This window comes from Temnothorax americanus, unplaced genomic scaffold (genome assembly GCF_048541705.1).
Source record: "Temnothorax americanus isolate GAGA-0224 unplaced genomic scaffold, ASM4854170v1 Scaffold90, whole genome shotgun sequence".
NCBI lineage: Eukaryota > Metazoa > Arthropoda > Insecta > Hymenoptera > Formicidae > Temnothorax > Temnothorax americanus.
The window spans coordinates 64,375-75,889 of NW_027509813.1; the positions used below are offsets into that span (position 1 = coordinate 64,375).

General features: G+C 43.0%; 1 long non-coding RNA gene across 1 annotated transcript; it reads right to left on the reverse strand.

Moving 5' to 3' along the window:
- Positions 1-4,326: 4,326 nt before the first annotated feature.
- LOC143908260 (uncharacterized) lies at positions 4,327-5,315 on the reverse strand. The gene is made up of 3 exons (XR_013260088.1): positions 4,888-5,315; positions 4,680-4,803; positions 4,327-4,570 (listed from the first exon to the last, which is right to left on the reverse strand). It is a non-coding gene; the product is annotated as an uncharacterized LOC143908260 (long non-coding RNA).
- Between the last annotated feature and the right edge of the window lie 6,200 nt (positions 5,316-11,515).

Here is an 11,515-nt window from a genome sequence, read left to right on the forward strand (position 1 = left end):
CGAGGCATGCTAGTATATATATTGTCACGACTTTTTCACTCCCGGACCGCTCCGGGACGTGTGCCGGATCAAAAGGAGTAAGGAGAGCGGGATGACGGGCCTCTCCGACGATTCCCTCGCACCTCCGACACTTCGCGAAACGAATTTACCGTTGGGCGCCAGACGCGTCAACGCGCGTCCGCGAAATCGCAAAAGAAAGCCAACACGAGACGCAAAACGAGACGTGCGGATGTGCGAGGAATCGGCTAGCTCGACCTAAGGGCTGGGGCGGGGGTGATGAAGGGCGGCGCGATATTCGGCGGGGTGACACGCCGTAAATAAGGTTCCGAACTCAGGCAATTAATAAATCAAAATAACATTTATTCGGTAGGAATTTGCGCGTGAAACGATAAAGACCGATTCGGCTTCGGTCGGTCAGGCAAATCATATAATCCGTCGCGCGAGCGCCAGAGAGGAAACAAAAAGAAAGAATGATCGCGCGCCGGACACCAGAATAAACGATAAGTACGCGTTATCGTATAATAAACGCGCAGAAGGCGTTGCGATTAGATCAGAGGGGTACATACAGTATGACAAAACTTACAATTAATAGGGAACATCAACAGTAAACACGAAATAATCACGGAAATAGAAAATGAGATCTCGCAGGAAAGATCGCGAAAGGGCGATACCTCACGCTCGGAGCGCGTGAACGCAACGCCGGCAGTCGCGCGAGAATTCTGTCGCCAATTATCTTAAGCCTAACGCAAGTATGAATCGTGGCGTAAGCCACGTCCCAACGTAATGAGGACCGAACGCAACACAATAACGCGAGATCAATTTCGGCGCGATCGCAAGGAGACGCGGAAAACTATAACAAACGCGAAAATACAGACTTAATCTAACGCGGAAAATGACCAAAGGTAGCGCCAGTCATTCGGGCCACGACAATACTGTCCTCAGTGATTTCCGAACGCGAACACGAGGTGCCGAGGCAATCGGCGTAGCGCGAAATACTGGAAGAAACGCGAGGAACATGTGCGGGATTACCGCGAGCAATAATAACACGCAATCACCGAACAACGCATCCGAACATAACTACCCTAACACGCACGATTCTCTGAGGCAATTAGCCACTTACAGACGGCCGATTAACGCGAATGATGTGCCGACGCATGTGAAATTCCACAAGAGCAATGTTTGGTAATTTGATACGCCGTGAACACGGAAGGCGCGAGGCACAACCACGAGCGCGGACATTATGCGAAACGGGCGCGCAGTAACAGATTTCGCCACGAATCTATCGCGATCTCCAGAGGCTCGCAATCGCGTCTTTACCTCAATTCCGCGGCCACGATACCATCCCGAGGCCCTTCGCTCTCGCTGTCGATCGCCATTCGATACGCGGTCTCAAGGGACCGCACGCGTCGCGATATTACAACGTTATCCCGGACGAGAGCGTGCACCGGAGGGCGGCGTCGTGGCGTTACATTTCGCGATTAATTACTGCGGGCAACCTCACCGATGTGGTGTCTCCTCGTGGGGCTCCTCGCCGTCACCTCGTACGGAGGATCGTCGCAGCGTAACAGATTTTCCCGGCTCGGGGCGGCTATCGCGTAGTTTAAGAGAACGTTCAGACTCGCCGACGGACGACCAGAGAGCAGTGATGGAAAGGAGAGTGTCTCGCTAGATTCGCTCGATAACGGAATCGATGCGGCACCCCCTTCCGTAGGGGCGTGCCAACCAATCGAGAGCGAGCTTGCAAGCTCGCGCGATATTCTAACGCAGGATCGTCGTAAGGTGGATCCTTCGGGGGCGCGCAACGGTCCCTCGGCGGCGTAGCGACTTCTTCAATTTGTCCCTGGGCAGCGGACTGGACTTTGTTCTGGCCGGTGTGCCTCCGGTTGCCCTCGGGGCGGTCATCAGTCACCCCGCGGGCCGGTATTCTGTGGAGGCAGATTGCTGAGGCCGGGTTTTCCCCGGTACCTGGGACCCCGCTATCGGCGGCCTTGTCCATCGCTGCCAATTTCGCCGCACGCCTGCCGCGTTGCTCTCGCCGCCCGTGATCCCTGTAGTTTCCGCTCTCGCCACCCCTCCTCGGTCCTTGGTCCTCCCGGACCCCTTTCGTTATCGGTACTCCCTCGAAGATTCGCTGTGGTGTGGGTGAGGCGCCGCGCGCATTATAATTACACATGAAAATAAAAGAATAGTCAAAACGCGGAAACGATATCGACTTTTTGGCCTCTGGAGATCTCGTCGTTGCCTCTCTGGCTCGTCCCTGGACGCAAATTTCCGCGCCTTGTGACGGCGGCGGGGCGCTGTCACGAAGCGGCGGGCCGCAACGTAACAATATATATATATAATATATATATGTACATCATAATTATATTGTAGAAATTGTATATATGTATTTATATGATTTAAAATTATATATATTATATAATTTATTTATTTATTGTAAATGTATTATAAAAATTGTGGATTCTTAGATTACAATATAATACGTATGCGCTATGCGCTACTATTGCTCTCTCGCTCGCACAGCACATCCCTCGATTGCAGCGACCTCATACTTTTCGGCTTTGCCAAGCGAACCATCCCCATTATACGAGTTGAGAGACCTGAAGACCGTGATAAAGCCAATTAAAAGATTAGTGCTAAGAAAAAAAGCCGGTATTACAGACGGCTTTAGGATCCCCTTAAATAAACTTTTATATGTGCAAAAGCACATTCAGGTTTACATTACGTGTAGCGAGAGATGGCGCAGCAATCGAAACAAGGACAGATGCCTCTCATTAGACAAGGACAAATATAGATATATGACATAGAAAACAGGATTAGCAATGTTGACATTACCGACGTCGAGGAAGTTCAGCCTTCACTTTAGGATCCTCTTAATATCAAAAGTGGGGGTGCTGCCTTCACATATTACGCTAGCACCCCCACTCTTCCGAAAAACACGTATAGTACCGTAAACAAAAAAACAAGTATACCATATTTTTTGCTTATTTTTTGCTCTAAAATAGTGCAAAGAGATACCAAAAATATTGAATATTTATAAATAAATTTATAATAATAAAGTAACCGCATAACAGCAAAATTACTGAAAATAAAAAGTTAACTGTATAAGTTTAACATTAAACTGTTTCTCTAACCAAACACATTACTTTGGAATTTATTGCTCTTTGTTAAAATTAACAAAGTCAACCAAGAGTGTGGTCACGATAAGAGTAAAGTATAATGTTAAAAAAATTATTTACCGTATTGATTTTGGTATTAAATTGATTTTATAATTTATTGCTCTCAAAATATGTAGTCTGAAATTTATTGCTCGTTGTTTAACTCAACAAATTCGATCAACAGTGCGGCGGTGCTAGGTGCACGACAAGAGTAAAGTATTTAAAAAATTATTTGCTGTGTTAATTTTGGTAATATTAAATTGATTATATTCATTGCTCTCAAAATATTGTTGCGCTCGCCGAGTCCGCGTTCGCGTCTTACCGCTCGCACTCTCACTCACTCGCGCAACCGGCACTCGCGGTCAATGAGACGACACAATGTAAGAAAAGGAAAGACTCGTTTATTAGAGCAAACGGATTGAAACACAGAATCGAGCTGTCACGTCTGCTCGGAGACGGAGACTCAGAACAAACCAACAACAAATCGTAGTAAATCGATCTCAAAATCGATATCAATAAACAGCTGGTCGTCAGGGACGATCTTCGACTTTCGTTCGTGCAACGGGTGTCTCAGCGCGGGCGCAACAATATGAAGTCTGAAATTTAGTGCTCATTGTTGAATTTAACAAATTCCAATGGTGGAATTTGTTAAGTTAAACGAGGAGCAATAAATTTCAGACTTCAAATTTCAAGAGCAATAATTATATAATAAATTTAGTACCAAAACCAATACAGCAAACAATTTAACGTAAGATGTACCTATGTTTTTCAAATATTTGTAACCCGCGGGGTGAAGACCGGGCACGGTGTGCCCATATTTGTAATCGTTTGAACATGTAATATTAGGAAGTCCGCGAACGGACTAAGGGTGCATCCCGATGGAGAAGAAATAGCGGAACGGAACAGTAACGGAAAAGAGATATGGTGGGGGGTTAACCAATCAGAGTAGTTCCGTTTCAATTCCGTTCCGTTATTTAGTGAGTGGGTTCCCCATGGCACGGAGCTGTTACGGAACGGAAAAGAAACGGAAAAATTTCTAACCTATTCTGTCGAAAGTTCGCAAATAAGTGCAGTGGATCGATTGCTTTGCAACATTTTTATTTTTGCAAATAAAGAGCAATATGTCGTCATCGGTAAGTATTACATGTGAAAATAAAATATATATGTTAAAATCCTATGCTAATTAACCGAATATGATATATTTCATTAATTTCCAGAAATTCAAATGTGGATATGTTCAAAGCGTCCTGTTCAAAGAGCAACAGCATTAATTCCTTCCACATCAACAAGTGACAACTTCAACGTAGATGATGATCTTATTCCCATCATCAATGACAATCCTACGTCACTGTCTCCAGTCTCTCCGGCGTTATTGCTGTTATTCTCACTCTCGACGTGTGTTTCTAAAGAATCTAAATAATAACAGATTTAGTTTTACAACAAATTTATATATCATTTACATATTCTAACCATTAGTTATATTGAATATATATTGCCTCTCTTGTACACAAATATACGTACCATTTATAAAGAGATTTCGATCTTTATCCATTATTAAATTCGTATGATTTGCTAAGCAAGGATGTGAAAGTTTTCCGTCTTCATCAAACCAAACAATCCAGCGGCAATATCCACATTTGAATTTCTGGAAATTAATAAAATATATCACATTCACTTAATTAGCATAGGATTTTAACATATATATTTTATTTTCACATGTAATACCTACCGATGACGACATATTGCTCTTTATTTGCAAAAATAAAAATGTTGCAAAGCAATCGATCCACTGCACTTATTTGCGAACTTTCGACAGAATAGGTTAGAAATTTTTCCGTTTCTTTTCCGTTCCGTAACAGCTCCGTGCCATGGGGAACCCACTCACTAAATAACGGAACGGAATTGAAACGGAACTACTCTGATTGGTTAACCCCCCACCATATCTCTTTTCCGTTACTGTTCCGTTCCGCTATTTCTTCTCCATCGGGATGCACCCTAAAGGTGCGAATTCATGGGACGCTCGTTTCAGCGTATCGCGAAATCACGTGATTTCGCGCTGACGCTAGCGTCAAGCAAAGAAAGCTGGATTTTCTCAGCTTTAGCGTCAAAGCCAAAGCAGCGCGAAGACGCCGAAATTTTGACGCTGTTTTCCTTTTCATGAATCAAGAGACACGGTAGTGTCTCGCGCCAAGTACACGCGGAGCGAGACCGACCGTGACTCTTTTACGCGACGCGACGGGTTGCGAGTACCCGAGATGTTGAAATCTCGATAACGAGTGAACGGATCAAGTTCTAAGTAGGCTTGATCGATAGCTTGGGGTCCAATTAGGGGGGGGTTTCTCTCATAATATTCCGCTACGTGCCCTACGAGCGGAGATATTGCGACGCAAAGTCCAAATGTGAAAATTTATTTTTAAGATACTACTAACGCCGACGTCTGATATGATGACGTCATAATCAGAAACGTTACTTTCACTTTTCGACGCTGGCGGCGCAGGTATCGCTAGTTTCGATATCGCGCGCGTATTTCGAAATTAGGTCGATAGACTTATCGGTCAGAAGGAAGATTTCTATTTAGGTAAATTAGGTATATATATAAATAATATATATTGAGTTAACGGAAAAGAAGATTCTCTACGCTTGGCAGAAAATGCCGCTAGGGAATTTTTAAGTCGATTCTTATGAATTAAGCTTGAATGCGATGTCTAGGTATCCCAGGTTGCCGATGACGAGGTCCAGATAGTGCGCTTCATAGTTTTTGGTGTCCAGGTGTAATCGTACGTTGAATTCGATGTCTAGGTGTCCCAGGTTGCCAATGACGAGGTCCACATAGTGCGCTTCGTAGTTTTTGGTGTCCAGGTGTAATAATACGTTGAATGCGATGTCTAGGTGTTCCAGGTTGCCGATGATGATGTCTAGATAGTGAGTTCCGTAGTTTTCGGTGTCTACGTGTATTTATACCTTGAATTCGATGTTTAGGTGTCCCAGGTTGCTGATGACGAGTTCCAGATATCGCGCTCCGTAGTTTTCGGTGTCTAGGTGTAATAATACTTCGAATTCGATGTTCACGTGTCCCAGGTTGCCGATGACGAGATCCAGATAGTGCGCTTCATAGTTTTCGGGGTCCAGGTGTAATCGTACGTTGAATTCGATGTATAGGTGTCCCAGGTTGCTGATGACGAGTTCCAGATATCGCGCTCCGTAGTTTTCGGTGTCTAGGTGTAATAATACTTCGAATTCGATGTTCACGTGTCCCAGGTTGCCGATGACGAGATCCAGATAGTGCGCTTCATAGTTTTTGGTGTCCAGGTGTAATCGTACGTTGAATTCGATGTCTAGGTGTCCCAGGTTGCCGATGACAAGGTCTACATAGTGCGCTTCGTAGTTTTCGGTGTCCAGGTGTAATAATACGTTGAATGCGATGTCTAGGTGTTCCAGGTTGCCGATGATGAAATTTAGATAGTGAGTTCCGTAGTTTTAGGTGTCTACGTGTATTTATACCTTGAATTCTATGTTTAGGTGTCCCAGGTTGCTGATGACGAGGTCCAGATATCGCGCTCCGTAGTTTTCGGTGTCTAGGTGTAATAATACTTCGAATTCGATGTTTACGTGTCCCAGGTTGCCGATGACGAGATCCAGATAGTGCGCTCCGTAGTTTTCGGTGTCCAGGTGTAATCGTACGTTGAATTCGATGTATAGGTGTCCCAGGTTGCCGATGACAAGGTCCACATAGTGCGCTCCGTAGTTTTCGGTGTCTACGTGTATTAATACCTTGGATTCGATGTCCACGTGTCCCAGGTTGCCGATGACGGGATCCAGATAGTGCGCTTCATAGTTTTCGGTGTCCAGGTGTAATCGTACGTTGAATTCGATGTCTAGGTGTCCCAGGTTGCCGATGACAAGGTCCACATAGTGCGCTCCGTAGTTTTCGGTGTCTACGTGTATTAATACCTTGAATTCGATGTCCACGTGTCCCAGGTTGCCGATGACGGGACCCAGATAGTGCGCTTCATAGTTTTCGGTGTCCAGGTGTAATCGTACGTTGAATTCGATGTCTAGGTGTCCCAGGTTGCCGATGACAAGGTCCACATAGTGCGCTTCGTAGTTTTCGGTGTCCAGGTGTAATAATACGTTGAATGCGATGTCTAGGTGTTCCAGGTTGCCGATGATGAAATTTAGATAGTGAGTTCCGTAGTTTTAGGTGTCTACGTGTATTTATACCTTGAATTCTATGTTTAGGTGTCCCAGGTTGCTGATGACGAGGTCCAGATATCGCGCTCCGTAGTTTTCGGTGTCTAGGTGTAATAATACTTCGAATTCGATGTTTACGTGTCCCAGGTTGCCGATGACGAGATCCAGATAGTGCGCTTCATAGTTTTCGGGGTCCAGGTGTAATCGTACGTTGAATTCGATGTATAGGTGTCCCAGGTTGCCGATGACAAGGTCCACATAGTGCGCTCCGTAGTTTTCGGTGTCTACGTGTATTAATACCTTGGATTCGATGTCCACGTGTCCCAGGTTGCCGATGACGGAATCCAGATAGTGCGCTTCATAGTTTTCGGTGTCCAGGTGTAATCGTGCGTTGAATTCGATGTATAGGTGTCCCAGGTTGCCAATGACGAGGTCCACATAGTGCGCTTTGTAGTTTTCGGTATCCAGGTGTAATAATACGTTGAATGCGATGTCTAAGTGTTCCAGGTTGAAGATGACAAAGTCCACATAGTGCGCTTCATAGTTTTCGGTGTCCAGGTGTAAGAATACGTTGAATTCGATGTCTACGTGTCTCAGGTTGCCGATGACGAGGTCCACATAGTGCGCTTCGTAGTTTTCGGTGTCCAGGTGTAATAATACGTTGAATGCGATGTCTAAGTGTTCCAGGTTCCAGGTTGCCGATGACACTTTCTAGATAGTGAGCTCCGTAGTTTTCGGTGTCTACGTGTATTAATACCTTGAATTCGATGTTTAGGTGTCCCAGGTTGCTGATGACGAGGTCCAGATAGCGCGCTCGGTAGTTTTTGGTGTCTAGGTGTAATAATACCTCGAATTCGATGTCTACGTGTTCCAGGTTGCCGATGACGAGGTCCACATAATGCGCTTCATAGTTTTTGGTGTCTAGGTGTATTAATAACTTTAAATCTGAATGGGTGCGTTCAGCCGATACTCCGCTAGCCTAGTAATTGTGAGCAGTCGCTCGTTTTCGCTCGTTTCCTCTCCTTTTAATCCATTAGGTCAAAAGAAGGGAAACGAGCGAAAACGAGCGTCTGCTCACGATTGCTAGGCTAGCGGAGTATCGGCTGAACGCACCCAATGTAGGACACGTAGATATCGAATTCGAGGTATTAATACATGTAGACACTGAAAACTACGAAGCGCACTATGTGGACCTCGTCATCGGCAACTTGGAACACGTGGCCATCGAATTCAAGGTATTAATACACCTGTACACCGAAAACTATAGAGCGCACTATGTGGACCTCGTCATCGGCAACCTGGGACACCTAGACATTGAATTCAAGCTTGATTCATAAGAATCGACTTAAAATTTCCCTAGCGGCAGAATTAGAATTATGTCATGACATAATAAAAATCGCTAAATTAAAATTATGTTTATAGACATAATAAAAATTGGACAAAAATTATGTCTAGACATAATAAAAATTGGATGAATTAAAATTATGTCTGACGTAAAAATAATTATCAAAAATATCGATACCTGAAGATATCGGTACATATACAGTTGCGAACAACATTCAGTAAGACACGCAAATAAAAATAAATAAAGAATTTTACAGTTAACGACTTATTAACATTAATCATGTTTTATTGCGATTATGTTTTATGTTGAAATTGAAAAATATATACAAGGTGTACAACTAAAAGGGTTACAGATTATTATTTAAAAAAAAACTAAGCAAAAAATTAAATTGTTGTTTTCTTTAGAAATAATAGTCGGTAACACTTTTAGCTTCATACCTTGTATTATATACTGTTTATAAAATTATAAGATATATTGTTTATAAGATTAAGATGCGTAACACTACAAAAAGGCGTGATATCCGTACAAAATTACCTTTTTAAAAAAAAGGTAAAAAAGAGCGCCAAGTACACGCATAGTAGTGTATATGTATTATGTTGTTACCCTGTTATGTTGTTACCTCGAAAAAAACAAAGTGGTAGTATTATACCTCCAAATAGCTTTATCCTGTACATACTGTTTATAAAATGCGTAATATACTACAAAAAGGCGTGATATCCGCACAAAATTACCTTTTTTAAAAAAAGGTAAAAAAAGGCGCCAAGTACACGTATAGTAGTGTATATGTTGTTACCTAAAAAAAAATGAAAGTGGTAGTATTATACCTCGAAAAAACCTAAGTAACAAGTGGTAGATTTTTATATCTCGAAAAATCTCGAAAAAATCTAAGCAGTAGTATCTTTATTTCCCAAAAATTATAACCCAAGTGATACACGTCACAAAATTATGTTACCTTATCAAAAAGAAGGGTCGCGCTTCAAGTGATCTATTACAATTACAAAAAAGAAATGATATCTCTTTAAATTAGAGCGCCAATTACAGAGAGAACATGTATATTGCCTCAAAAAAATAATTGTTGCACTACTTTGAAAAACCTTTACATTGTGTCAATTAGAAAAGAATGTATAATAACAATTTTATAAGATTAAAAAATTTTATTTAAATTTAACAAGGGAATACAAGATATTTAAATACAAAGTTATTTACATGTGTATTTTTTAATGGCCACAAAGAATTACAGAAGTAACAGTACAAAATAAAAATATTTTATTAAAATACATAAATTTTTCTTGTAAAAAAACTTGGCGCTGCTAGACCTCGAAATTTTAAATAAATAAATAAACTTATTCTATACTTAATTATAAGCCGCATTATCCGCCGTCCGCGTAGTCACGCACACCCATATCACTCACTCCCACATCCACGCTGATAATCATTTAATATTACTCCCATTGTATTCTTCTCTGAATTATTTTTATTTATTGTTGTCCTTATTTATTTAAAAGGTCTAGCAGCGCCAAGTATTTTACAAGAAAAATTTATGTATTTTAATAAAATATTTTTATTTTGTACTGTTACTTCTGTAATTCTTTGTGGCCATTAAAAAATACACATGTAAATAACTTTGTATTTAAATATCTTGTATTCCCTTGTTAAATTTAAATAAAATTTTTTAATCTTATAAAATTGTTATTATACATTCTTTTCTAATTGACACAATGTAAAGGTTTTTCAAAGTAGTGCAACAATTATTTTTTTGAGGCAATATACATGTTCTCTCTGTAATTGGCGCTCTATTTCAATTGACGCCGACGTCACGTGTGGTCATGCGACCTTCTTGCCGCTGAAAATGAGCGTCGAGCGTCGGCATGAAAAGGCACCTTAATTGTGTAAGAAATCGAAAGAGGTCCACCCGATAGGTGGCCCCACATGTCTCACGCGAGCGGAGCGGTTGCTACGATGGTTAGAGGTACTGGCCACCGCCGCCAACGCGTGATTGGAGAGTGTGTGTGATTGGTCGGTTGGCGATGACGAAAGTTGTTTACGCGAAATGTGTAATGGTCGTACAAGTCCGAACGTGCTCGAGTCGAGTCGAGACGAGTCGAGTGAGCAAGAAGCTTCGAGAGAGTTCTGAGAAAGTCTCCGAGGTGATCGGACGTGCGTCGGAGGGCTCGTGCCTTTGTAATCGTATCCCGGCGTATCGATTCGTAACTCGTAAGTCCGTGCAATGGACTTCGCGGAGATGTAAAAGTGAAATACATATTAAATTAACGTTAGCCATCCTTGTCTTCTTTTCCCCTCAACACCACCCTCGTTTTCCTTCGTAATAAGCGGAATCATAAAACCCGCGTCACGTATTCGAGGTCGTCCTGCAAATTCCTTCGTGAATACCGGTGAATGATAATTATCAAAAGAAACGATAATTATCCAAACGAACAACATTACAATTGTAAGCCAGTCCGAACGTAAGGTAGAGCGCTTCCGGCATTCTCTGTCTTCGCCGAATGTGTCTCGGCGAAGGACCAGCTTCTCTCTATCATCCAAATCATCCGAAGCCTGTCCGGACGAGAAGGTAGAGCGTAGAGCGCCTCCGGCATTCTCTGTCTTCGCCGAGTGTGTCTCGGCCGACGACCCGCTTCAGCCGCGTTACCCACGCTTCGCGATTCATATCGCCGCCGCGCTTCGCGCCATTTTTCCGCGCTCCGGGCCGCGTCGATCGGGAAACCGGCACTACCCGGACCGATACCTACCACCACGCGATTCGACCCACGAGGCTAACGAAAAGCGCCGGCTTCGCCCTGCACATACCGCGGGTTGCCCC